Source organism: Tympanuchus pallidicinctus, unplaced genomic scaffold (assembly GCF_026119805.1).
Source record: "Tympanuchus pallidicinctus isolate F22 unplaced genomic scaffold, pur_lepc_1.0 scaffold4, whole genome shotgun sequence".
In the NCBI taxonomy this organism is placed as follows: domain Eukaryota; kingdom Metazoa; phylum Chordata; class Aves; order Galliformes; family Phasianidae; genus Tympanuchus; species Tympanuchus pallidicinctus.
In genome coordinates, this window is record NW_026294758.1 from 43544245 (window position 1) to 43555897 (window position 11653).

An 11653-nucleotide genomic window follows, 5' to 3' on the forward strand; every position below is an offset into this window, starting at 1 on the left:
GTTTTAATTTCTGTCTACTCAGAGAACTGTTTCTATGTATACCCTAATCAAAATTGTTTGTACTGTTTTGTAAATTAACAAGGACTGTGCTGAAGCTCTTCCTATGTGAACTATGAACATCTCATTAAATGAAAGTTTATGTTACTGTCTCCACAGTACTGAACTATGAAAGGAGGCTTTGTTATATGAGAAACTCATTATAAAAAAAAAAAGTATGGTTCAAATATATTTGATCTTTTATGAAAGTGAAGATATGAGCAGAAACTATCCTAATTTTCATGTTAATTTTTAGTAAGTGTTGCTATATCCAGATAGCAACATTCAGATAGTAAAGTGTCTTACTAAAGTAACTTACACATTTGTGAATTTATGCTTTACTGTCTTGTGCTGTGATTCTCACCCCTTTGCATTAGTATAGCAGTACGCAAATCAATGGCTTTATTCTTAAATTACAAAGATAAAAAATTATTCATATATTAAATCCACCCTCTCAGCTCCTCAGGGTTGTCAGATATATTAGTAGACTAATCTATTTTTCAAGGAAATACATAGATTTTTCTTTAAGTAAACAAAACATTGTGTAAATTCCATTTTCATCCTGTGGAATAGATTCACTATCTTCATTTTAGTATTCTTGTTCTCTTCTGCACTGTGCTTTCCACCCTTCAAGTGAGATATGGCATTGTTTTGAATCCTTTGCTCTTCGAGTAAGGCCATGTAGAGCAATGTTTTCTAGTGTTTTCAGTGTTTTTACCTTCCCTAGCTCCTCCTATCACTTCTTCATTTCTGTATCCAGAAGTCTTGATATTTCACTCTTTCAAAGAGTGAATTTTTGTGTATACAGGAAATGAATCTATCCAGTCTCTTGATGTATAGGCACTCAACTGTTAAAACGTTTCCTCTGCCTCTCTTACTGGATATAAAAGCCAAGGAATAAAAGTTAATTCATATTTCTGTACTGAGCACTGCTTCAGACTTCCCTTAAGTCAAATCATGGTTTTACATTTCCTAAAAGAAGAAGTTGGAGGGTGGGTGTTGTGTTAAATACTTTGAAAATAAACCAGAGGTACTGAAATGATTTTTCTCTGTAGTTTTATTGACATCTTAAATCTATGAGATCTGGAACATGATACTGTGTTTGTCCAGATGGATGAAAGTATTGTATGTAAACCTTAGTGCCATCACGTCATACCTGCATTTTCCAAATATTACATTATCAACCTGATTTTGTGAATCTTAGGTTCATGAATAGCCAGGTTATTGCTTTTCAGCCTCTAATGTAAAATCCTTATTTCTGTGACCATCCTTTGCAGGATTTAGCTCTTAAATGATTGCTGAGTCTGATCACATAGGAGCTATATGGTCAAAGGTCATTGAACAAGACAGAAAAGGGCATTATGAGGAGAGTTTTTCAGTTTATGCTTACTTTTCCTTTCTATAAAAGATAATGCTTATCAAGGAATACTAGAATACAAAGTGTAAAAGGAGCTGCAAAACAAATGCAAATTCATTTACAGGCATGTTATGCATAAGGGATGAGCAGTATCAGGTTATTTATATCATCAATTTTAATAATACACATATTTATAATACATTTCTTTTTAATTTGTAGTAAACAAAGTATTCAAGATGTCTTAGGGCTGAAAAGTAGTTGGAATATAATCCTGCAGAGTTTTGAATTTTGTTGAAGCCATATGCAAAAGGAGCATGTATAGTCAAGCCCTCCCTCAGCTAGAGTGCTATCCAAAATGAATTTGACTTAATAATGCTGTAAATATTAGCTCAATCCAAAGACTGCTCAATGGTTTCCACTTAGCTGGATGGACAGTCAGATGGATCTGGACCTTGGACCACATTAAACGCTTAGCCATATTGAGCCAGTGCTCAGATGCTGTCAGCATAGTTTTACAATTTTATGAAAGTTATTTAGGAAGAATATCTTGAAAAGTGATCAGCAAGTGTCTGGGGTCCAATTGGGTTTTCTGCTTCTTTATTCTGCTGATTATACCAAACGTGTTCCTGTAGTACAGCAAAATGTTTGGTTGATATTTAACTTGAGGTTACATCATATCACATCCATGGATGAGTGAGGACCTGAAAAAAAAATCTTGAGGATAGTCAGTTTTATAGTGGTTATTTTCCATGATGTAACAAAACACTTTTTTTTTTTTTTTTTTTTTAAGTTATTAAATGGTTAAATGATTCTTAGTAATAAAGAATGCTTCTTGTAAGTGTTAGAATAAGACAGCGCTGTGTATAATGAGGAGAAAATGGTTTTTTGCATTGCTCATGCCAAAGAGCTGGGAATCCTGATGAATAAACAATAACAGATGTGTTTTTAATCTAGGTTCTGAACAAATCCTACATTCTCTCTGAAGTATATAAGCTTTACATCAGTAATTTTTGTTAGTGGACCTTCCCTGGAAGGTTCAGAGCTACTGAAGTGGGGCCTTTGTCTTCTCTTCAAAGGTTGCAGGAGATTTAAAAGAGTTCCAGGTACATGAGAACACAGGGTGTGGTAGAATGGAGTCCTGCCTTACCTGCTTTTAAGCAGTTACCTCACTAATGATGATATTCTTTGTCAAAAGCTTCTAGGAAGCAATCATCATTTGTTTATTCAAACCAACACCCAAAGGAGGGTGAGGTGATTTTAGCTGGATGCTCATTGGTCATGATTTGGTGCAACGTTGTAAGAGTCCTACTGAGGCTGGATAATGCTGAGTTTCTCAAGTAGGTCCATTAGGAGAAATGAAGGTACTTGAGAACTGAAGAAACACTGCAGATGAGTAAGGCTGGATGAACTAACAGCATAAGCCTAACAATAACCACTAAGGTGCCTGCATTATTTAAATCCACCAAGTAAGCCTGGTTCTTGCATACAGAGCAGGAACAGGTCATACCGATGGTAGTACTTTCATCTGGGAAAATGCAAGAGGAAGTACTTGGATAGTACACCCCAAAGCAGGCTTTCCCCATATTTAAGACTATAACCACTTTTAAGAAAAAGAACTGTGAAAGACCTCAATGGCTATCGTGGGCATCCTGCATGTAAAAATGCTATCTCAGCAGCAGCAGCTGAAGTGCTGCTGCAATGCATTGCTCTCTGGTCAAAGTCCTCTGAACAGAGGAACATTGTTGCAGGTGTGGAGAAAGGAGCAGGGCGTTTCATCTCAGTCAGTTTTCACACACTGTCTCAGTGATGCCTTCTAAAAGTGATTATTTCCTTTTTGTTGAGCTCCTTGCCATTGGCTAGAAAAAGAGAGCAAAAATAAGCACTCAAAAACACAGTTTCATATTTTGTTGGCTTTGTTTCAAGAGAAAAGGTGAGACTGCTGCACTTGCTGTTTCACTTGCTTTTAAAAGAAGCCAAATGAATCAGAACTGAAGGCAGAGAAGGTCCAGTTTTTAAATTTGTTCACAGCAGTTTGTATTCGTACATCCTGCTGCCTTCAGAGACATTAATTACTGCATGTAGAGGACATACAAGAATATCTAATGCCTTGTTCTTCTTTCTCTGATACTTGTACATATACATATATTATTTAATTAACTATTACAGCCACTGAGTAGAGATTGTAGATACCAGTTACACGTAGGTTGTTCTGAAAGTAATGCTGCTTATTTATTTCTATAGAAACAAGAACAAATACAAAGAGCAAAACAATACTATTTGATAGAGAAAATTATCCACTACAAAACACTGTTTTTTTTAAATGTAGGAACCACCATTAGCTATACATTTTCACCAAGAACAAGAGCTTGTATGCCTCGCAAAAATTTGCAGCAGAGGAGGTGACCCACTGTCACACACCACCACAGACTGAAACACACCACCACAGACTCATTGTGCTCACATCCACTGCTTGGTTCCCAGCAAGTGCTGATGAATGTCAGAGGATGTCATTGTTTCCTCATGGAGGAATTGTTACATACCTTAACTTCATATGCACTATTTTTACCAAATGCTATCTGTCAGTCTGGCCCTCTGCTGCCATCTGTCACATGGTAACATCATGTAATGAAATGTTGGTGGTAAGGTTCATCCTCTGCTGCCATATCACCAACATCTGCCTTTGATGTTGTGGGCTAACATAATAAAATAAGAGGCATTGCGTTCAGAGCAGCCCTCATACGTTTCAATCTTTACTTGAAAAAATACATACTGAAAGTGAACTTCATCTTTGATTGCACTTAATATAAATGCCCTAGGGATTACGGTAGGCATATATCTCAGATGTTACTACCCTCAATTGTATAAGGCTTCAAACAATCCTAAAGACAGTAGAATAGTGGGCAACCCCCAGGAACACTCAAGCATCATCACAACCTCTAAGTTCAGTGATTTAATTTTTTTTACTTTTACCCATATTACAAAAATCATAATGTTTTCCTGCCAAATTGTAGACCGTGGTACAATAGCTTTAAATCTAATCACAATGCTTCTTGCAAAACAAGCCCAACAAAGCCACTGACTGAAAATCTACTCCTGTGAACTATATTTTCAGTGCATATACAGAACTCCTTTAGGTGCTGTGAAATTTATACTTTGGATGAGTTTTATAAAGAAAATGAACAGGAGAACTCTAAGCAATGATGCAGTCCAGATTGAAGGCTTTATTTCCTGGAAAATAAAAAAATATACTGTTTCCCCTAGAGCTGTGCTCAAATCCTCATATCAGACTCAAGTGTTGGATTACATTATATCTACAGCAGAGAGCAGTGGGATCAGACACATGAGGAAGCAGCAGAATAGCAGCATCCTGTGAATCATGCTCATCCCTTGCTGTTTTGACATGTCACAGGAAGAAATGTGAGAATTGCCAAGGGGAATTTCTAGATTCCTCAACTGTCTCATTTCTTTTCAAATGTCACAAATTAATCGTAATGCGATGAGTTTGAGGACAGCCTTTGCTGTGAAATAGTGTTACTGTTTTATTCCAGTTCAATTTCCAAACAGGGCCACTTTGGAATTTTGGAGCCATTTTCGCTTTTGCTGCTGAATAAGTTACATGCAGACAAGAGCGACATGCTTTATTCTGATAAAATTCTGGCCTGTGTAGTGAGTTGAGAAAAACCACCTGGTGTCTACAATGAAACATATCTAGCACACTAGAGAAAACCCGAGAAGATAATTTTTAGTTTCTGCCATATTGAAGTAGAAATGTTACTTGAAGATGTCTTTGGTCCTGGAGAAGAGAGAACAATCAAAAGAGCAAGCTAGGTTCATCAGCCTGGCACAAATAGCCTAAAAATACTGGGATTCAAGAGACCTTCTGAACACTGGGAAAATTACTTGAGATCTGTTTGCATCACGTCTCTGTCTGCAAAATGAATTAAGTGGGGGATGGGTGTCCTCATTTAGGAAGCTGATTCTAGTTAGGGTAGTTCTTGCTTGTCCAGATGCAGAATAATTAAGAGTGTTGTTATTGTAAGATATTATCATTTGGTTTCAGGTTCTTTGCTTCCAAAACAAACAAACAAGCAAACAAACAAATAAATAAATAAATTTAATATTTTTCTACAAAGTTAAGGATTTCCAGTGATACTGAAAACTCACCCACCCCTGTGTAGCCTAGAAATCCAGGGTCTTTAGTCACATAATTCTGACAGAGTCCAATGAAAGCATTCCATGTATTTCACACAAGAGCCAAAAATACCCTTGCAAATGGCAACAGCTTTTGTTTAACTTTTATGAGAGAAGACCAACTTCCAGTCCTTCTAACAAGTTATACTGAAGCAATAAAATCCAATATGTTTCTCAGAACTTTTTGTAGCAGCATGCAGAGGAACTGTTCAGCTGACTGACAGTTTAGTAGGGTAGTTTCAGAAACTGTACTCTTCTGCATGTTCCTTACTCTAAAAAATCAAAGCAAATAAAACAGAAAATGTTTGGAAGAACCTGCCCTGTGCATGTTTCCCTTCCACCACTCTTCATATTTCTCTTCTTGTTGGAGAAGTGTCAGCAACCTTGCATTCTGTTTTCTGCCTTATACAATTGAGTTTTGGTCACGTGCAGTCCCATTCTTTTACGTGTCTGAAAAACAGCTGCTTTGCTTCAATCTCCATTTCTGTATTACCAGCTCTCCACATTACCACATCTGTTGCAACTGCTTCTGGTCTACTGTAAGTGTAGGAAATATTTCACTGAAGAAAGATTGGGAAAGTATACTGCAGAACAAACATGCTCACGTAAATGGTTCTTTTGCTCACCATCTCCAAGACTGGCACACATGACCAAAAAGTAGACCCATCTAGTGCATGATGTTTTCACTCCTTTGAATGAAAACATTCAAACCATCTGTACTACGTTTGTTACTCCACAAGTAATCCCTCCTATTTATTTCCATGGTAATTACAACAGCTAAAAAGAATGCAATAACATTATTTGATAGAGCAAATTCTCTGCTACAAAACAGCTTTTTAACATAGTCACCACCATTACCTATGCATTTTGGCCAGTGATAAACAAGAGCCTGCATGTTCATTAAAACCTGCATGGCCATCCAGAGTGTAGCATTTCTTTCACACTGCTGCTGTCACTACTGAAAGTCATCAACCATTTCATCACTATGCTGACATTTACTGTTTTGTCCCCATAAACATCCATTCAATGAATGTGAATGGGCGTCATTTTTTCAGTTCAACTCTTTCCTTCAAATACTCTTCCATGTCAGATGTCATTTTGTGAGACTGCTTGTCTGCTGCCATCACAGCAACAAAGTGGAGCAGAATACTGGTGGGAAGGCTCAGCTTCTTCTGCCATTCCATGCACATGTGCCAATACCACAGGCTAACATAATAAAATAGGAAGCAATACTTTCAGATCTGCCCTTGTATATTACTGAACTTAGTGACTTAACATCTTACTTGAAGTATTGGGAAAAAATAAACATTTTCTGCTATGACAACTACAAGTGAGGGGCCTCACTTGACTTGCGTTTCTACTTACGATTTTGCCCTCCTACCCTACTATTTGGTAAGAAATAACTTTTTTCTCCAGAGGATGTATCCACTTCAATAGCAGTTCCAGAAAACAAGTACTTGGAAGTTTAGAAAGTTTTGCAAGAATATATATAAATCTGTGCACGTCAAATCAAATTGTCTTGCTCTGTACTTTCTTTATTTTTGTGATTACAAGCTTTATTTTCACCCACATCTGACCTCTTCCCATTCAATTACTTCTTGATTTAACCTTATTTCTCTCACCAATGTCTTTTAACTCCTATACTCAGCTTACTTATTTCAGTTTTGCATTTTTGCTTTTTTGGAACTGATCTCACTGCTGATTTCCCTTCTGCCAATTAAGTTTCAGTACAAATCTAACAATATCCCATTTCTCCTTCTTTCTCCTTTTCCAGTAAGAGCTGAGACAGCTGTTATATTCCCCATTTTACATCCCAAGCATTAGGAACCATTATATAAGGTCAAAGCCCTTTGTTTTACATATTGCCTTTTCTCTTTGCTTAATCTCAGTTCCTTTCCACATCGGTTTCCAGCATTTGTTGCGCTCTGAATCTCCTTCACTTTTTATCTGAGAGTTCTTGTTTCCCTTGTCTTTCACTTGACATCTTCCCTTACACTCAGTTTTCTCACTCCTTAATCCACATCTGATTTATGATTACGGTCATTATGTATTATTATATAATTGTTGTTATTCCTTTTGCAGCATATAATGCTTTTTTAATTCTCTCACTTCCTGAAGCTTACCATGATAGGCTTCATAAAAATGAAAGAGAGGCTAGTTTTCTGCTTTCAGATCTTGCACCTGACTCCTCATTATACTCGCTAAAAGCAAGCATTCAGATCTGTACCAACAGTCAGTGACCAATGTAATTTTACATATGCCTTCTCAGTGGGCATATGCAGGGCAAGGGGACAGATTAGGCATCTCTTGCCCTACTCTCTGAGGGAGTACTTTACGTGAGGGAGCATATGAGGAAGTGTAAAACTGATGGCTTTATGAGTTCAAAGTGGAGAAAGCCAGAGTGCACAGGTGAGTTATTATTCTCAGCAGCAGTTATGTTCACAAGATATGGCAGTATATTATACATGTTTTAACTGAAAGACAAAGAGGTATTAATGGAAATTTGCTAGAAGAAAAGCCATAGTTCCCAAAGGGAAAAATTAATGCAACTGTCTGTCTAAACAGAAGAAATGTGCTTGTCCCTCCCTAGTTCATCCCCACTCTTTCCCTTATTTTCTTCCGCAGGTGAGAAGTGTTAGATTGTGTTTTATAACTCTTGATTGAGTTTTCATTTCTATCTCTATCTTGTCAAACAAGAAGGAAAAAAAAAAAAAAATAGACTTCACTTATCATTTCATTAGTTGCCAGGAAAATCTACCCTTTTACTAGATGTCAAGCTACAACAAAATTGCCTGAGGATGTTGCAGGTGGAGAATGCTCAGAAGGCCATGAGGGCACATCAGTGCCGTGACCAATGCTCCCTGGCAAGCCCAGTGTATGATTCCCTTCAGCTTAATTCCTCTTTTAAGGATGCCAATATTGTCAAATGTCTGGTGAACAGGCTGGTTTAGTACTGTGAAATAGAGTTTATAATGAATTTACAGAAAGAAAAATCATGCTTCTATACATTCATCACACAATCTTCACAAATATCATTGACAAAATAAAATAAAATAAAATAAAATAAAATAAAATAAAATAAAATAAAATAAAATAAAATAAATTCTCCACACCAGTATCAAAATAATCACAACACTGATAAGGATAAACAACTTGCACACACTTGACACCTTGCCCCTTCATTGTATTACAACAGCACAGATTCTCCACCAGAAGCCATTGCTATAGATTCATGGATTTAGGAGTCATGGTTTGACCCTGCAAAGTACTACAACAAAATAACCTAAGGTATTGCTCTATGATACAGTGGAATACTAAGGAGTTGACACAACAACTTTTCTCAAAAACAAACAATTTTTTTGCCAATTTTATGCATCTATTTTCCTACTAATCTACAGGCATTTGCCTGTAGTTCAGTGGAGTTACAGAAGAAAGGTTGTGTTTTAAGAGAGGGCTATCATTATTGACAGGCACAGAACTTCAGATGTGAGGAAAAACTTTTTCTCTCAGAGAGTGGTCAGGCACTGGAATGGCCTGCAAGGGAGGTGGTGGAGTCGCCATCCCTGGCAGTGTTCAAGAGGTGCCTGGATGAGGAGCTACGAGGTATGGTTTAGTAGCTTGTGTTAGGAATGGTGATGGGAGCACAGTTGGACTAGATGATCTTGTAGATTGTTTCCAACCTTGTGATTCTATGATTCTATGAACTTAACTGGAGACAATGTGAACCTAGTGAGAGCTTCCAGAATTGCTAAATGGAGCTCATATGCTCACTAAACTATTCCTGGGAGGACAGCCATTCTTGTACTCCAGAGAAGTACCAAAGGAGCCAACTACAGCTAGGTTCAAGCAGAGGTCAGCTAGGTCCGATATACTGGGTACAGAATAGAATCTACAATATCTTTTCTTCCTGAATGGAAGCATCTTATCATATTACATTGAAGTGAAATCTATTTGGAAAGTGGTAGCAAAACAGTTAAATCATGTCTGAACTGAGAAATGAAAAGAGAAAGCAGGGGATGCAAAATGATTAATACAAAGAAAAGCAACAAAAATAATACATACATCTGTGTATTATTATATTAATAATACATCTGTGCCAATCCAACCAATAAACAGAGAATTATACAAGACTATAATTATTAGACTGATTCATAAGGAACACCTGACTTGCAGAGCCATTCAAATTTGTTTTGTTTCATCTTGGCTGGACAGAGAAACTTTGTGGCTTTATTACCCAATTACAATGTTTTACTACTTTCCGGCATGATTAAGACGTTTAGGATCCTGAAACTTTTGTATGACGTGAAAATGAGTCATTTGAGGGCATATATTTTTGGTTTCAGGGAAAGCACTGTGAGCAAATTCCTATTTTTATTGTTCCAGTAGTATATGTGAAAGGTATTCCACATGTTAGTTATGTTAAGAAGTTGAGGATAGGGTTGTTCTTGCTCCATAATTATGTATTTATCACCATCATTATGCTCATTTCTAGTTTTCAAAATAAAACGTAATTTCTAACAGCAGGAGTTGGGCAGATATTCAAGGAGAAAAACAACTGAAAAAGAAAAAAAGAAAAAAAAAAAAGAAAAAAAGAACCGTAATTACAATAGACAAAACTTCATCATCAGAATGTATACATTCTCAAGTGTAGCTAAAACATACTGTTGTGAAATTCTATCAACCCAGTCTCAAGATAGGGTACCCATCAGTTCCTTTTATTGTAAATACATTATTGATTTCTAAGAAGTCCCAATGCTCAGAATTTGTAAGAGATACTTTGAGACCCACTGAGACTGTCTAAATGTGCCTAGAATTGTTTTCTATCACACACCATCCATGCAAAGCCTGCTGGATGCTATCATTGAGCAACAGTCTCCTCGATTCTCTTTCTCTTTTTCTGTCTCATGAAACTACTGATCATTTGCAAAATTACTTCCTTTGCTATTTTATGTACTCAGAGCCTTGGAGAGGTCTTGGAGGGCAATAGCTCCTAGGTGATATCTGAAAAGATTTAGTGTGTTACGATCCATATTTAGTTTTACTAAAAAAGAGTATTAGTACATTCTTGGCTATCAGCAAGAAACCTCTATGCAGGTCAAATTTTCACAAAAATCAGTGTCTACCTATTTCTGGGAGGTCTGAGAGGGTGGGTGCAGGAAGGAAGACTCAAGGGTACATAGTGCTCTTTATAGTACCAGTATCTGTACAGTTTGTAAAGGAGTACATTTTACAGTCTATCCCCAAATATATAAATTCAAGTATGACAGATTCCCCCCCTTACTTTACATGTAAGTCAATAAAGCTGTTTCATTTTCAAGAAATTGTATTGGATATATTTATTGATTTATTTTGAATTAAATCTTCTGTTTTCTGATATAATACTAGTATTTCAGTAATTAAATATATTCATTTTGGTCAATAAGTTCAATATGCCCTTGGATTTTCAGGAATTTCATAATGTACATTAAACTTCTAAGTTTGCTGCTAAGACAAATCTTAATTCCTCAGAAATTTCAAGGTCATAACAGAAGTGCTGTCTCTTGAGCTAAGAAAGGAGTACTTTTGTTGAGAGCACATTCCTCATTTTGCTACCAGTTCTGTGTTTTGTAAATGAAGTCTCCTGAGGAGAGGGTAGCAATCCAAACCCAGACCTGGCACAAATCTTGCGGGCTCTCCTAGGAAAGATATAATATTCAATGTTCAAAGTACAATGCTTCTCCCAGCCAAGCAGTGGAAAAGCATGAAAGGTCAGGAAGTGCATGTAAAGAGGGTCATGAATGCTGTTCTGCTTTATCTTGCTGCTGAAAGATTCACTTTTGACACTATTTATTTAAGATGGATTGTGCGTCCTCTTCCCTTTTCTCCTTTGTACACCAATTGATGTCAGCTAGTCTTTACTTATTAGACAAACTACATAGATGTTTATTCACTGAAGGAGTGGGTATGCAAACAGTCTCCAGACTTTACAAAAAACACCACGGACTCTGCTTAGATTTACAGTGATAGAGAACACAAGATAGATGTCAGTGAATGTGGTGCTGAAGGCTGATTCTATTTGTTGTTGCAAAC